The sequence below is a fragment of the Bubalus bubalis genome, chromosome 10 (assembly GCF_019923935.1).
Source record: "Bubalus bubalis isolate 160015118507 breed Murrah chromosome 10, NDDB_SH_1, whole genome shotgun sequence".
Taxonomy (NCBI): Eukaryota; Metazoa; Chordata; class Mammalia; order Artiodactyla; family Bovidae; genus Bubalus; species Bubalus bubalis.
Window position 1 is genome coordinate 54,710,020 of NC_059166.1, and position 18,170 is coordinate 54,728,189.

The window sequence follows — 18,170 nt, forward strand, 5'->3', positions numbered from 1 at the left end:
AATGTAGCTGCCAAATTATATGATATGCTCATGAAGATGCCTTGATTAAAATATACATTGTTCATTATTTTTATATAGTCTAAAATAAATCTAGAATTCCAGTTCTCTGAGCTTTTGTGTCCCTGCTGGTGAGTTATGGATTATAAAGTCTAAAGATTTTCTATTTGTGGGATGAGCTCAGCAGAAAACTGACCAACTGGTGCTGTCTGATGGTTGACAAAAAGAATGTCTTTTATCAGCTGTTCCTTTATCAGTCATCCTGGGTAAACATTCCAAATACCCATATGGCTGGCAAACTAGGGTATCCAGGCTAACTAGTTAAAAATCCTTTTTCAACAGGCTAACTAATTCAGTTACCTGAGGATATACTTTCCCACCAGTTCTTTCTACTCCTTTACCCAGTAAGTATTTATTAGGCTCCTAAAATATACCAGACTTTGTGCTATATGGAGATGAAAGGATGAATAGGGCATGTAGAGCCCCCTACCCTTGTGCAGATTACAATCTCTTGAGGAGAAGAAACTATAAAGAAATACACATAATGACTGCAGGCTGTGATGTGACAGGGGAAAAAGTGTATCTCAAGAGAGTTCACTGAGAAGGTACTGCTGAGGTGTTCAGGGACTAAAGATGACAGCTTGACCCTGCCCACAGCTACCAACCACCTCAGCCTGCTCCCAGGCAGCAGGAAGTCTCGGCTGACTCCTCGGGTTTCATAAGAGGATATCAATCCTTCCCACTGGCAGCCAAAATAAAATGTTTCAGAGTCTTCCTTATGAGGACTCATGGGAGAATCTTCTCTCAGGTTCCAGAACTAGCCCGGCTGCTTGTGAGTAATTGAGCTCTTTTTGTCTCACAGGCACTGTGAATCATATCATGCGTCATGTTTCCTTCTTTGCAATGAAGTCAAAAGCCCTGAGCCCAGGTTCAATGTGTCACCACCTCCAGCAAGTGTACAAATCCTCGTGGCATGAATTCTGTGCAACAAACTCCACTGTCTCTTTATTTTTTTCTTATATTATTTTTCCTTTCTCTAATGGGTTTACCTTTTTAAACATTCTGCATGCATTTTCCACACTCTTCAGATTAAGATAGCTAGGTTAAGTGTAGTATTTGATAAAATTATACACGTAAGAGTGGTTGGCAGATCTCCACCGTTCAGTGACTATTCATTTACCTTCTTGTCCTTCTCCCTATCTGTCCTGCTACAGAGGGATCAGGCAAAGGCAAAAGTATAATTCAGGCAAGGAGTTCCTCCCCAAGTGACCAGAAATAGAAACCGGCTAAAACAGGGCCAATAATATCACTGTTCAGTGATAGATGTCATCAAATTACAATGGTTTCATATCAAATAGCTCATCTACTCAGAAACCAACATAATTTTGTAATGCAATTATCCTTCACTTAAAAAATAAACTTTTTAAAAAAGACAAAAAAAAATTCTCCTTATGTGAGTAACAAAAATTTAGAAGATAGGCATACAATTTGTCTTTTGGGTTTTGGGGGCTCTGATTACCTCACTGGTCTGTTATATGCTCTACTTAACTCCCAAGAACCACACACGGTGCAGACTCTAAGCACTCACTGGTCAGAAACTTATTGCCTGCCAAAATGTGGCACCCATCTATTTTTCTGACAATATCTCAGAATTTTCCTTCATTAGCCCCTTGCTTCATCCAGAATAGTTCTCCTCAGATTGATCTTATACTTTCTTGACTTTCTATTTCTTAAAATCCCTCTTATAAAGAACTACCTTAAGTCATACTCACCTCTAGAAAGCCCTTCCCGGGTGCTAAACCCATCCATTCCTTCAGGATGTGTTTACTGAGCATCTCTGTAGTGGCCGTGGGGGGACAGCAATGAACAGAAGGACTAAGTTACTACCTCCTTCACGACCAAGGCACTGGGGCCAGTTCCCGAGGGAAGTGAGGAGGGAACCAGAAGGTTACCTCTTTCCCCCTCAAATCTTATTTTTCAAGGGATTATATCTTATCTTGCCCAGTGCATTCTGAGTTCCTGGAAGACTACTGTCAAGAGCTATTTTGTCTGTTCCAATGGCAACTGGCACAGTAGTTCACCTCGGTGGAAGAGGAAGAAGGTAAGGATGCAACTAAAAAAGGATTGCTTTCTTCAGTGACTGCTAATAACCTGAAACCCAACAGCCTTTCTCTGTGGAAAAGACCCCTGTGGGATGTGAGTCCCCAGACACACCTGACCCTGAGGTCACATGCATGTCACAGTGAGCGAGCTAGGCACTGGCAGGAGACAGGGCTCCCATCCTTGACCATATTCTGTGTCAAAATGTACTTCCGTCCACTGGACAGTGGAGTATCCACTCAGCCTCTAGAACCGACAGCAAGAAACACATACCTCTGAAAATCAGCTAACTAATTTTTGTCAATTCATTCTTAATGCAACATTTCAGCACAGAGATGTACAAGCAGAGGCTACAATCAGAAAGTAAACAGGATTCACTTTTCTCTTACACACTATCAGACCCCAGAGTATGCATCTTAACCATTGAAAAAGTCCAAAATTTTTGCATAGTTTCCAACCAATGAAATACTCCAAATTAAATAGGCTTAAATAAAGTTTGAAAGCCAATAAATGATTGTAAATTCTACATATTCATATGAAAAAGCTAATAAATATAAAAAGTCATACTTTGAATTTTTTTTTTTTTTTTTTTTTTTTTTGCCACATTGTGGCATGTAGAACTTCCCTAACCAGGGATTGGACTCATGCCCCCTGAAGTGGAAGTCCAGAATCTTAACCACTGAACAATCAAAGAAGTCTCCAAAGAGTTATACTTTGGATACACCAATAAAAATATTAATGTTTTGGTGCACCAAAAAATACAAAAAAGAATTCATCAAAACTAAGCAGAAGATCATGACGTCAAGTAGATCACAGTGTGAGCCTCTTACTGTGTGATAACCTGTCTAGACTTCAATTTCCTCTTTACACCTCATAGGGATGTGCTGAGGTTCAGATGAAACACTGTGAAAAGCTCATTGCACAGTGCTAGAAGATAACACATGCTCAATAAATAGTATGGTTTCCACCCCCTAGGGCACTTTTTCACACCCACTTTCCCCAGAGCAATAGGTTCACCTTGATAGCAATTGTAATACGTTTCATTCCAAACACTTCCCTATGACATATTTCTTTTTTTTTTTTTATTTTATTTTATTTTTAAACTTTACATAACTGTATTAGTTTTGCCAAATATCAAAATGAATCCGCCACAGGACATATTTCTTTCCTTTCTATCCCAAACTCATTTTGATTTGCTCTGTTCCTTTTTACCCTCGAAACTCTATTGTAGTGTGGCCAAAATATTTATTAAGTTAATTAAGTTTTTTATTGCTAAGTCACCAAATGAAGATCATAGCACAACACAGATGCGGCATTCTGAGACGAGTATTTCTCTGTTCGGGACTCTAACAGCTCAAAAGATGTGTCAGGATGAAAAGCACAATAAAAAAATACCCACTTAAAGACTTTTCAAGTACGGTTGATGTGCTGCCAAGAGCCACTCTGAATGGTGGATTCACTGAGAATAAAGCATTTGTTTTACTGTTAGAATTCTATTAAACTGAGTATTTCATTTGTATAGATTAAAGGTCTAGATACTGATGGGAATCACATTACGAGTTCCATTTCCTTCCTCCAAACTCAGACACAAAGAAGAGTCTGGGTCCCCCTCCCCCTCGTCCCCTAGAGAGATGCATTCTAGTATCACACACATATCCTTAAAGGTAGGTGTACACCTAGGAAAGTCGGTCAGTGCTTCCCTGGGCAGTAGGACAAAATAAAATACGTGGGTGCACAGATTTTAGCCCCTGAAATGAGTATGGAGCTTGACTTAGCTGACTTTAATAAAGGAAGAAGTCAGCCCTGGTCAAGCTTTTCTTATTCAGGACCCCACAGGTAACCCTCTTAAGGGCAGCTCTCCCAGATACTTATCAAAAGCTTAGCAAAAGAGGAACTGTAGCATATGCCATTTGACATATTTTTCAAAATGGCTGTTGATACCAATTTACTGTTTATTTTTCTCCTTTTAATGACTTGAACCAGCTCTATAGACATCCTCAGGTACCCAGGCCCTAAAAGCCATGTGAAACAGGTAATTTGCAATCACTAGGACCTGCAGTTTGTCAATCTCATCCATATTTGCACAGACCAAAGTAATCCTCTTATTCCACTATGGACAGCCAGAAATCATTCAATTTGCAGAATTCACCATCTGAGTCTACTCCAAACTTTATAATAGTCATATACATATTTAGAACTATTCAAATTCCAACTGAATAAAAAGGGGCTATTTTTGCATCATTGGTCTCCTCAGCCTCTCCTTAAGCAATATCCCATGACCACTCACAAGGCAAATGCCAACTTGCGATATGGGAAGCTCAGAGTGATGCCCTCTTGCAAAGCAAACAAAAGATGTCTTCACTGCTGAAAGGTACTGTCAGCTTCAGAGAGATGCATCAATATCACGTCTATCATTTGACTGGGAGCCTGGCATTCTCTATGCCCACAGCAGCACCAACACATGTATGACCCTTAAAGCAAGTTGGAGTGAGTGCACAGAGAAGTAATCAACAGGATTTGATCAGTTCATGTTGAGTCAAGATTCTTTGCAAGAATTTCCCTCTTCATCTCTACCTTACCCTATACTGCTTTTATTTTAGATTACTGAATTTTTGCTTCTGTCCTATCAGTTTTGGAGCTGGCCATTCTGGAGTTTGTTGACTTTATGTTATGTGGCGATTCTTAAAAGATGTTGCCAGATTTCCCAATTGAGCTACATTTTTTTAAACAGCTGAAGGTGATCAAATTACTGAGGAAAACGTGGAAACAAAGACATACAATTGATTTGGCTCCAAAGGCACTGACTGAAATAAGCAGAGGATTGCATTAAACCGTGATCGGATTAAGTAGGAATGACTGTGCCTTATACTAAACTTTTTAATTGGATTCTAGAGTCACTGTTACACGAAGTGCATGACCTTCTTTATATTCTGGCAGAGTTGCAGCCTGGCTACTGGGTAAACCTCCGCAGCAGAGAGACCTACTTTCTGTTTCATTTTCAGGCTCCCACAGAGCCCAGCAGAGATAGCTGATAAGGAGGATTCCACACTGTGAGGGGTTCATGAATGAAGACAATCTGCTGGGAAATTAGGCGAAGGCACCCTTGGAAATGTAATAGTCTCATACTAATAAGTGGATTTGTGTTTGCTCCTTGAGGTTTTCTCCCTTTGATTTGGTGATTTTAATAGTTCGCCAAAAGTCTTGGGTTTTATGTAAACATTGCCTCTGCCTAGAAACCTCTTTCTCCTCCATTTTGTAGGTTTCATCCAATATGCTATGGAGTGGACAGCCCCACAAGGGTAAAGGGTGGTTTACCCTTCCCATATGTGACAGTAAATATTACATAATAGTCAATGAGGTTTACAATCATGTGATTTCAAGAAGGAAAAGCAGGGGTATAAACAACAGGCAAACAGCAACAACTAAAACGTAAGTCAAGAACTGTAACGTAAGATGTGACAAAACCAACCATCTTCACAACAGGGATAGCATAATGCATTTGTGCAAATCCACGACACAAACTGAAATACAGCTAAGAAAGACTGCACATGCTGCACCTAACTCTTCCCTTCCCCTCCCTGGCCACAGTGATCTCTCCCCGCTCTCTCTTCTGAGGCCCTATACCAGTCACTGCCCCACCACTCATTCGGCACTTATTCTCTCTCATGTGAATGGAATATCTAATGACGAGTGGGTGCCTGTATACTAAGTCACTTCAGTCGTGTTGGACTCTTTGAGACCCCATGGACTATAGCCCACCAGGCTTCCCTGTCCATGGGATTCTCCAGGCAAGAATACTGGAGTGCATTGTCATGCCCTCCTCCAGGGGATCTTCCTGACCTAGAGATCTAACCCATGTCTCTTAAGTTTTCTGCAGTGACAGGCATGTCCTTTACCACTTGTGCCACCTGGGAAACCCATCTAACGACAACCTCCTACATTTTTTCTCTTCTAATGGTCTCTGTTTTCTGTCTTGCAATATATCTTACAGAGAACAAACACTCACTTGCAAATGGTTGACAAAATAATTCTCACTGCAATAAACTCTCATTCTTCTCCAATCCAAATGACCCAAAATTTAAAAACTGGCAATACTTTCTACATATATGGGAAAGAAATATCTGCTAAGTAAGCAAGTTTATGTGAGGGATTTTTAAATTCCCAGGTTATAATTAATAATAATCATTCTGAAATTCTGTGTGATCGTAAATCAAAGAAACAAATCATATGCTACCATTTTAGTGGTATGTATATTAACTTCACTTTTAAAAAATCAAGTTGTGATGCAAGCATGACATACGTGATATTAGGGAAACTAGAATACTAAATTAATTTCATCCTCAACTATGTCTTTAGAACCATTAGAGTCGTATTGAAGCGGTGAGTAGTAATAGTGCTTTAAATCCCCAGAGATATACTTCTAAAAATCAGTAAGAAATATCTATGCAATCAGATCAGATCAAAAAGGCTGTAAACAATGCACAAATTGCTGAGAAATAACTCTCTAAAGGTTCAGCCTCACTAGCAATAACCTGTGTGGATTCATCAGCTATCAGATGTCATTTTTGCCTTTCAAATTAGAAAAGAGTTTTAAGATGACAATAAATCTCAATGAAGACAAGGTGAAATGGGCATATATATATACTACCAGTAAGAGAATAAACTAGCAGTTTTTACCAACAGTCTTAGGTGTGTCCAAACCTTAAATCCAGTAATTCCACTTCTATGTTTTATGAAAATAATCAGAGATGGGTATCAAAAGTCTATATACAAGGGTGCTTATTAGCATAAATCTTATATTTAATTGTAAATAAGCAAATAAGAACCAACAATAGAAGCATTATTTAATTATGGCATACCATTGTGATAAAATATTATGCAGTCATTCTTTTTTTTAGTTAATGTAGAAATACTATTGATAAAGTAAAAAATTATCTTTTTTAAAACTAACATGTACTGTATAGGCATGTATATGGGTGTGATAAAGAGTTGGACATGCATGAGCAACTAAGCACAGCACAGCATAGCCTGTAATATAGTGGGTGGCAAAAAGCTAAAATGTTAACAGTAGAGATCTGTAAAATAGATTAATGATGTTCTTTACATTCTCTTTATAAAACTCCACATTATCTTAATTTTTCTATAATAAACATGTGTGACTTTTATAATCAGAAAAATATTTCTTAAAAAAGAAACACCAATTGAGGCAAAATTTAGGCACTCCTATCTAATGCTGAAATGGGTTCCCAATTTCTTTTCTTTATATAGAAGAAGCCTGGGCTGCTTCTTTGTGAATAATGTTGTTACAAAAGAGAAAGCACGACTAAACTTCTTTTTCCCTAGGTTCAACATCTCATGCACGTCATTTATAATTTTTAAACATCCACATGTCCTTCTGCTCTCTCAGTGCCTGTACATTTCACTTACTTTCTGATCTATTTTCCACCCTTCCTACCTTCTAGAATTATCTGTCTCTAAAGGCTTTCAAATGAACTATGAGGCATTTTATTTCCTTCTTGGAGACTATGACTTAAAATATTACTTATAATTGAAAAAAAGGAAGCCTCACCATGGAGTTTCTTAAAACAATTTAGTTTCATGTGAGTTATAAATGACATATTTGTCATTGTTTAAATGGCATAAACCCTACTTTGGGGACACATTTCTTGTTCTGAGGAACTTAATTTTTTATGCTCAGAAATTCATTCTATACCTGGCTACTAAAGTTTAGGTGTGTTTGTGAATTTTCCTGGTCTAAAGTTCCAAATCCTATTGCTCTTAGAGCTAGTCTATATCTTATTGTCTTAAGGTGATATTTAAAAGTCAAATAAACAAATGCAAAATGTGCTGCCTCTTTTATCAAAGGCAAATTAAAAACTGTCAGTCTCCTCTCCCATCATGAGAACCCCTAATCTGAGTCTACTTCTAGAGGAAAAAAAGTCAAATATAAAGAAAGAAAAATGATACAAATACCAATCAAGTTTTTCTTATGTTTTGAAATTTCCACAAATAGAAAATAAAATGCATACATGTCAACTCTGACTCCTCTTTTTCATCTGTTTCCATCGGTCTCACCTCCCCACCCTCTCTGTCCATCTCTCTCACCTTTGCTCTCATTTATGAAACTGATGTTTTTAAAATATATCTTCTCTTTAGAGATCTTCCAATATCTGAAATAGATGAATAATGGGGGAATCCCTCACCTAACCCCTTACATTTGGTTGAGGTTCCATTCTCACAGGAATAGCTTGCTCACCTAGTTCTCCTGACCCTTAGAAAGTTGATTCCTAAACCCTAAAACCCTTTGGCAGAGAGGGTGAAAGAGCACATCTCCCGTTTTCAACTCCACACAAACTCCAGGAACAGAAAAGAAACCTGTAATCACAAAGAAATCATCTTCTCACAATACTGAGAAGTTTCCTTGGCTCCCTTGAAGATGTCTCAAGAAAATCTACTGATTGATGTTCAAAATCTATCATTAGACACTTATTTCTTTGGCTGTAGACAAATCCTGGGCTTCCCTGGTGGCTCAGATGGTAAAGAAGCTGCCTGCAATGCAGAAGACCTGGATTCAGTCCCTGAGTTGGGAAGATCCCCTGGGGAAGAGAATGGAAACCTACTCTAGTGTTCTTGCCTAGAGAATTCCTTGGAGAGAGGAGCCTGGCAGGCTCCTCTGGTGGTAAAGAGGAGGGTGGCAAAGAGTCAGACATGACTGAGCGACTAACACACACACACACAAACAAATCCTATCCTCAAGATCTCAGGGTCCCCCAATTCCCCACAGTGTTTGAGGAGGCCTCACAAGGCCAAGCCTCATGACACTGTTGGAAGCTCTGCCCTTTTCCATACAACACAAGACCCTAGCATTTCTGCAGATCACAGAAAAGGTGAACCTCAGGTTTCAAACTCCCTGGGAAAAGATGCAGCAAAAAATGATGGTGTGATGCTATGTTTTCAAATGCACAAGTCTTCATTTGTTTAACTTAAATATTTTAAAATATCTCCTATAGCATTTATTCTTGATTAAACCTATTCTAGATAGTTAATCATTTAATGGTTTCTTTACAGTTGCTGAGCAAACAGTTCATTCATACCTATGACATATCAAATCTCACAGACGTGTTCTTTAATTGGATTCATTTATTTCTAATCTCCTTAAGTCCTTACTATTGTAATGCCTAACTAAATATATATTAAACTCTATTATTTAAATAGCTAAAACAAATTTGACGTGTATTTTATGAATAAGAATTTACAACTCAACAAATGTTCTGTTATTATTATTATGTACCTTAGTATTCAGGCTTTATTTTAAATTGCCTGATAAGTAAGTTGTGTTTTAACAAAATAAGTTCTGAACCAGTGCTAGAGATTTTGAATTGCCCATTAAAATTTTTCATTATTGCCATATGTGGAGTTGGTGAACTTGTATAATACTATATAGAATATATAGTTATAAATAGAGCCCACTCTAAAGACAGGACCGGAGAAGGCAATGGCACCCCACTCCAGCACTCCTGCCTGGAAAATCCATGGACGGAGGAGCCTGGTAGGCTGCAGTCCATGGGGTCGCACAGAGTCGGACACGACTGAGCGACTTCACTTTCACTTTCCATTTTCATGCATTGGAGAAGGAAATGGCAACCCACTCCAGTGTTCTTGCCTGGAGAATCCCAGGGATGGCGGAACCTGGTGGGCTGCCATCTATGGGGTCTCACAAAGTCGGACACGACTGAAGCGACTTAGCAGCAGCAGCAGCATCAAAGACAGGATAGGCAAGTAGGCAGCTGCCTGCTTTTATGATTTGTGGGGATGGAGAAGTTTCCTTGGCTCCCATGAAGATGTCTCAAGAATAGTCTACTGGTTGATGCTCAAAATCTGTCATTAGACATTTATTTCTTTGGCTGTAGACAGATGGCTCAGAAAAGGACAACAGGGTAAGCCTCATCTATTATCTTTCATTGATTCAGTTTATTAGTTCCTTTCCCTAGAGCAGTGATTCTCAAATTTCTGCATGCATCAGAAGCACATGAAAAATGTATTAAAACACAGCTTACTAGGCTCTACTTCTTAGAGTTTCTCATTTGCAGGTCTAGGATGGAGCTCACAATTTGCATTTTAACAAGGATGGTGCTGATGCTCCCAGTCAGTGGACCACACTTTGAGAACAAGGGCAATTGTTATCAGGGATGAGAGAAACTAACGGAATCAGAGGAAAGAAAGGGCACCACAGGGAAAATAGAAAACCACTGAAAAGGGAGGGAACATTCCAAAGACAAAATTCACACTTCCCCCAGGAACTGCCCTGACTGCATATATTTCACCAGACTACTCCCATTCCCATCCCTGACTGTTGGCTTCCTTTCAGCCTCCTCTTGGGCACTTCCTGTTCCTGCAGACTCTATACCACTCAGGCTGCAGGGCTTGGTCCTCAGGTTGCTTCTCTATTCAAATCTACTCCCTAGTGATCTCAGTCCCTTTGCGGGCTTTAAATTCCATATGCTGATGATCCCCATCTCTAGCTCAGACCTCCTCAGACTCCAAGACACACAGATCCAATTGTCTACCTGATGTTTCACTCTGATGAACAACAGGCATCTCAAAATAAACATGTCCACATACAACCCTTGATTGCTGCCCTTTCCTACAAATCTATTTCTTCCCATTATTCACTCAGATTCCTGAGGTTGCCATTCTTGACTCCTATTTTTTTCCACAACTTATATCCAATCCATCTGCAAACCCCATCAGTCTGCCTTGAAAACATCCTGAACCTGACCCTTTACCACTACCTCCTTCTTTCAAGCCATCATTTTCCTTAATCTAGGTGATTATAATCACTTCCTACCTAGTCTCCCTGTCTCTTCCCATTACCCACCCTGAAGCTTACTCTCCACATCAGCCAGATGATCCTTTCAAAGCTTCTATTACTTCATGCCATGCCTTTGGCTCAAAACTCTCCAATGGCTACCCAAGGCCTTCAAAACTCAACATGATCTGACTCTGCCTATTCTAGCATTATCTTTTTCTGTTCTTCCCCTCTTTTTCTCTGCTCCAGCCACAACTCCTCCCTTCATCAACTTACCAAGACGGTTTCTACCTCTGGGCCTTTGCACTTACTTTTCTCTGTGGAAATGTTCTCCCTGCAGGCCTCCATTTTGCTGCCTCCCTCCCTTCATTTAAGAGTCCTCAGAGAAGCCTTCCCTGACCACTTCCATCTCTTTGTCCTGCTTAATTTTTTTCCTTTCATTTTTTGACATCACACAACATATTTCTTTGTTTATAAGTACTGTCTATTTCTTCCCACTAAATCGTGTTCCATGAGGGTAGGAACCTTGTCTGTCTTGGTCATGACAGGGTCTCACCACAGAGCTTGGCATGTAGGAGGCACTGGGAAAAGACTTGCCAGGTAAATTTCAAGAACCATGCCCAGTTTTCAGTAGAGAGGACTATGCTATCAAATGTTTCTTACCATCCTCTTAATTACAGCCACAGAAATTAAGCTGAACCTAATGATAGAAATTTGTTTATAATGAAAGTCCTATTGAGTCAATGGAGATAAGACAGAAATAGAAAAGAGATTATAATGTGAAATGCCATGTAGCATCTCAATATTTTCCTCTGGTTTTCAATTAGCCCTCACAATAAATGCCACCCTGCACTTTGCTATTTCTTTAACTGCTCTAATTGGAGGAATGAGATTGACACCCACTCTGCCCTCCCCTTTGTGGGCTTCATCCTTCCAGCATTCCTGAGCTGTAACCCTGCAGGGTTCCATTACCCAAATCCGGCACAACAAATAACTTCACTTTGCCAGGACGATGGTGAGATTTCAACAGCTAATAGAAATGCTGTGATGCTATTAGTCTCTTAATGGCTTTTAAAAATTAAAATGAAAACTCTTGTGTTGCATTCGGTTAATTCTGGAGGGAAAAAAAAAATGCTGCTCTTTTCCTGCTGTATATTTGGACTCCAATAGCAATTAATGGGAGTGTTGAAAGAAGTAAATCTTGTGGGTCCTCACCTTCAGCCATCAGAACACATTACAGTCATCACAAGCGCAGAGAGTGGGATGAATGGCCGGGGAGCAGCAGCAGACTGAAAACCCCTAAAAATGCTCTGAACCCAGGATTCTATTTTTATCATGGGTTTCAGGAGGAGGAGGAGAGAGCCAGCACGTTCTCAGACTATGTTACCAGAGAATGTTGCTATTCTCAGAGAGATGTTTAAGTGGCAAGGGACTTGGGTTTAAAAGTACAAACACAGAGGGAATTCCACCTTAATGGGTACCATTATGACATCCAGTTCAATGTAATGAGGCTGTTTCCACGATCTGGCCAGCAGCCCATATTAGCACGGCTTTACTGATGTGGATACAACAAATTCTGTTTGAACAAGAAATCCCAGGGAAAAAAAGAGACAGAGAGAGAGATCTTTTCACAAGCTCTATCTATTTAGCAATCAATCAAAGGAAAGATGTTCTTCTAGTAAAGAAAGTAGCTTGCATTTGAATCCTGGTAAAATATTAGATGTTCTAAATAAAATAATGATCTATAGGTGATGCTTACAGCTTGCAGCTGTGAGAACATGTCTTAAATGTTGGTGCTTAAACTGGTAGAGGGGAGAGGGCTGGGGAGAGGAAGGTGAGCTGACTGGTTCTGAGTGTACCCAGACTGGAAAGCAATGGAGACTCCATATTGTACAAGAGAGTGAACTGTCCACAGGCCTTGGTAAAAATCTCTGTAAAACATCCTATCAATTCCTGAGTAATAGGTGAAATTTATGAAATTGTTAATTTTTAACTATTCTAATGTCTAGAAATGGCAATTTCATATGTTTCACCCTAGTATGACTTTTGAGAGTCTCTTGTACAGCAAGGAAATCAAACAAGTCAATCCTAAAGGAAATCAATCCTGAATATTCATTGGAAGGACTGAAGCTGAAGCTGAAGTTCCAATACTTTGGCCACTTGCATCAATATTGATGCAAAGAGTCGATTCATTGGAAAAGACCCTGATGCTGGGAAAGATTGAGGGCAGCAGGAGAAGGGGACAACAGAGGATGAGATGGTTGGATGGCTTCACTGACTCAATGGACATGAGTTTGAACAAACTCCAGGAGAGCATGAAGGACAGGCAAGCCTGGTCGTTCATGGGGTTGTAAAGAGTCAGACACAACTGAATGACTGAACAACAACAACATCCTAGTACAGTTACCAGCTTAAAGACAGCAAGCCCAACAGGAAATCAGGTAGGCTCTGGAGTCTAGGCCCTGGATTGGTATGCTCACTCATGAGCCATGTTGTATTGGCTAAGTCACTTGGTCTCTCTGAGCCTGTGGCACGAAGTAGCCACCCCTCAAACATAAGTCCTTCTTCCCCCCTAACCTTTCCAGGCAACAGAGCACCCTCTCATCCCTCCTTCAGCTTGAGCAGACCATCATCTTCCAGTCTCTCCAGGGCAAGAAAATCTGGGAATTACCCTTTACAAGAGAAAAGCTTAAAATATTATGAAAACTTAAAATAATTAGTGACACTTTCTAAAAATGTAATAAATCTGCAAAGACTATTTTAACTCTAGAGAGATTCTTTAATTTACAATTTGTTGAGCTTCATAATCCTATTAGAAGCCAGCCCACAAAATACTCAAAAATCCCATTCAAAGCAGAACAGAGAGCTGTTCAATATCTTTCCAACAGGACAGAAGTCAACCTGGGAACAGCTGTTCTCTCTGTGGCTCAGGTAGTGAGATGCACAGGACCTGTCCTGGGTACTGTCCCTGTGAGTATTCAAGCTGGACTCATCAGCTGCAATCAGTTACTTTGCTGCCAGTCATGATTCCATACATACACACACACATGCACACACACACACGCACGCACACACACACAGCTCTCTCCAGGGGCCCAGCTCTTCCCATCGCCTCCACTCCCTCCCATCACCTAACCAGAGGGGAGTCTGACCTTCCCTACAAGCTTATCCCCCAGGGATGTCCTAACAGTCCTAAGGTACTTGGGGCCCTCTTCTTTCTAATGTGGGTGGAAACACATCCCTCCAGGAAGGAATCTTGGTCGTCAGTAAGCCAAGGGGGAAATCAAACTAGTCTACTGCCTGGCGCTTATTCCTCTTCCTGCAGGTATTGTCTTGTTCATTTTGCTGTCTCCAGAATGTAGCACTGTGCCTGACACATTATAGGTGCTCAATAAATCATTTATAAATGCTGGTAGACCCACTAGTCTAACCAGCGGAAGGAGAGTCTCACAACCCTTTTCAGATGCATCAGAATGTTTGGTGACTTTTCATTCTTGGGCAACCCTCTGCCTTCCTGAGTTGTGCTGTCCCTCCTTCAGCCCAAAGACTCACAGATATTTATTCCATGTGTACAGGTAAGCCAAAAATTGTTCTCTTTAACTTCACTGAGATAATCACCCTAATAACTCACACTTAATCCTTGTTACTTTGTAATCAGGCATAGTTCCAAGAACCTCACACATTATCTCATTTAATGTTCACAGTGACTCTATAAGATAGACATAGTCATTACCTGCATTTTACAGATTAAAAAAAGAAAGACAGTGAAGGTAGGCAATTTTTCCCATAGTCCCAGAATGGCATCACTGGGATTTAAATAGGCAATAGACCCACAGCCCAAACTCTTAACTAATAAGCTATATTGCTTATAATAAAAGCTATATAATAAAAATGTAATGACATCTCATTTCATAACACATGTTTCAAATATCTTGTAAAACATCCCTATGACTATCAGAGTTTGAAATAAGAAAGTAAGAAACCTAGGGGTTAGGCTGCATCATATTCTAACAGTAGAATTACAATGTCAAATGCAGCTTGAAGGAGGCTTTCCCATCCTGCAATCTGGAGCTGGCCACACAGGTTCTTTGCGCCTCTCTCTCCTCCAGTCTGCTGCTTTTTGTCATTCTAATGCACATCTCACATTTGCTCCCTACAAATAATTTTAAAAATAGAACCATTATACCACTGTGGCACCATTGTGTATTCATTTCAATAAGATTTATGTTTGATGCAGAATATTAACATCCCTTAAAATTTTTAAAATGGTGTTCTATACCTGGATGCTAAAAAATATATTTTTATTACTAAAGTCAGATGAACATGTTGAAGATATACTAGCATTCATTTGGGGAAGGTAAGAGCCTTGGGGAAAAGAGTTTCCTATCCTGATTGAATGTGCTCAGTTACATCAAGACAGTTCAGGTAAAAAGGTAGAGACAGAAAGAAATTCAGCTTAGACAACAGCAGTGGACAAGCACAGTTGGATCAAATTGGAAGAGTGATACTATCAGAGGAATGCTGTGGCTGCTAAGTGGCTTCAGTCATATGTGATTCTTTGTGACCCCATGGACTGTAGCCCACCAAGCTCCTCTGTCCATGGGATTCTCCAGGCAAAAATATTGGGGTGGATCCTATGCCCTTCTTCAGGGGATCTTCCTGACCCAGGGATTGAACCTGGGTCTCTTATGTCTCCTGCATTGGCAGGCGGGTTCTTTACCACCAGTGCCACCTGTCCCAAGAATACTTAATGGAAAAAGAGCAATGGGACGAATGTGCAGAAAGCACTGCTTCATCTCCAAAGACCCCACCTCTGCTTCCAGCCCTTAAAATTCTACTCCTTTCCCGATAGCTCTACCCTCACTTCAAGCTCTTTTAAATTCTGTGCCCTTAGCAAATAGGGCAAGTGGATCACGTCATTTCAAACCGGCTAATCTGAGTGTTTAAATATTTAAGTGAAACTCTTATTTTGTCAACTAAATTGTAAACTACCCAAGAGAAGCCAAGAGCTCTGCTTCATGTATATACCCAATAAATCACTGCAATCTGCCATCCTCTGGAAAACACTGGTGAGGTAGCCATATCAGTCCATGGAGAGAGATGGGGAACACACAAAAGGCTCCACTAATCATCAACAGTATCAGTGTCATAGGTTTTATTCATTTTAAATTATAATTACTGATTTGGTAAAATTGACATAACACTGGTTCCAACTAAACTAACTTCAGAAATCTGATTAAAGTTTAATTTCTTAGAATGCTCTTTTGCCCCGTAAAGCACCATATCACAATGTAAGGCACTTAGGAAATGCTGCTTTACCTCTGTCCAAGCAGAAATCTCAGCTCCCTCTAGAACAGCAGTCCCCAGTCTTTTTGGTACCAGGGATTACTTTTATGGAAGACAATTTTTTTTCATGGACCTGGAGTGAGATGGTTTCAGGATGATTAAAGCACATTATATTTACTGTGTACTTTATTTCTATTATTATTACATCAGCTCCACATCAGATTATCAGGCATTACATCCCAAAAGGTGGGGACCCCTCATCTAGAAATTAACCAAACTGTTGAAGTTACCACACACAAAGAGCACAATGCTTGGAGGGGTGTGAATGGAAGGACTGAGGAAGGGAAAGAAAATAGGCACTTAAATTTGTGGATTCAAGGATTTTGAAATCCAAATTAAAGAGGGAATTATTCATCTTCTTTCAAAGTATATCAGTTGATGTCACATAGCTGGCAAGAGGTGAGCTACCAGGAAGTCCCTTAATAACAAGAGTTAAGATATTGTGAGCATCTGCTTTCTGCCAGCTACTGTGCTATATATACATTTTCTCTTTTAATCCTTTTCAGTTCTTAAAAATGGCTTTCCAAGTGGCACAGTGGTAAAGAATCTGCCTGCAATGCAGGAGACTCAGGCTCAATCCCTGGGTCGGGATGATCCCTTGGAGGAGGAAATGTCAGTCCACTCCAGTATTCTTGCCTGGAAAATCCCATGGATAGAGGAGCCTGGTAGGCTACAGTCCATGGGGTTGCAAACAGTCAGACACTACTGAGTGACTGAGCATGCACGCCATCCTTAAAAAGTGTGTGCAAATGTCTCCATTTCATAGATGGGAAAACAGAGGATCAAAGGAGCAGAGCTGTGCTCAGAGTCTCACAGCTGTTGTGCAGTAGTGCATGTTTGAACCCAGATACATCTGACACCAAAGTCCGTGCCTTTCCCTTGCAGGTTGCTTCAAATTATACTGTGCTTTTAAAAAAGCAAAATCACAATTCCAGTGCAATATAACTTCCTAGAGTTAGGTCACAGATGGTAAACAGATGGCTCAGACTCAGTCAGACCACAAACATTGTCAATGCCCAACAAAAGCAGGTTCCTCTCTTGTGGCCCTTAGCTCTGCCCTCACCATGGATCATCTCTCGCCCCTGCCAGCTCCCTGGACCTTGGATGCCTATGGCAGAGAAAAGGAAGTGGGAAGTTACTCCCTTAGACAAAGCAGAATGTTAAATTCCTCCATTCATAGGCCCTCAGATATTTCCAAGTTCCATCCAAACTCCAGCCAATCCTTTTTGCATGGTAGCTTAAACACAGACACTGGCACTTCAACCCAAATGAGCTTTCAATCACCACCTGCTCATCGGCAAGATGTCACAGCCAATGAGAATGGAAAACAGAGAGGAAAGCCCTGGATAAGAGGAAGAAAGTAGCAGTCTATTACTAAATTATTAAGATATGCATAATCCAAAAAAAAGGAAATCAACTATACTTCAATTTTTTTAAAAAAAGAAACGCATAATCCACCCCCCAATACATATCTTATATGAAACATAACAGTGTTTGCCTCATGACTACACTAAATCAGAAGACAAATCATGCTTCTCTGGAGTTCCAGTAGAGCCTTATTTGAATTTGTCCATCCATTCACATGTTTTTCCATGATGTGACTCAAAGATCAGAACCTTTTTCCCTCCGAACAGCCAGAGACGAGTTGTCAGGCTGGTCATTTAGTCAACACCAAGTGGCTTCCACCCAGGAAATAAAGGGGAGGTCCTGTGAGTCAGTGCCCTCCAGGTAAGGATAACAACACAGGAAGGAGGGTAAGCCAGAGAGGCCTGTGGAAGGGGAAGCAGCCAGACAGCAGCAGCACCAAAGGACCAGAGGATGACATACCTATCCAGAGCATGCTGGGAAGTTCTCCATTCCCAGCCTCTGAACAGTGTCCCCAGGAGACAACCTTTTCTGCCATTCTCCTTCAGAAACA

General features: G+C 40.3%; 1 protein-coding gene across 1 annotated transcript in view; it reads right to left on the reverse strand.

The window, feature by feature from the left end:
• The window catches only part of SIM1 (SIM bHLH transcription factor 1), a 72,505-nt gene that overhangs the window by 32,701 nt on the left and 21,634 nt on the right, over positions 1–18,170 (reverse strand). The window lies entirely within an intron of this gene.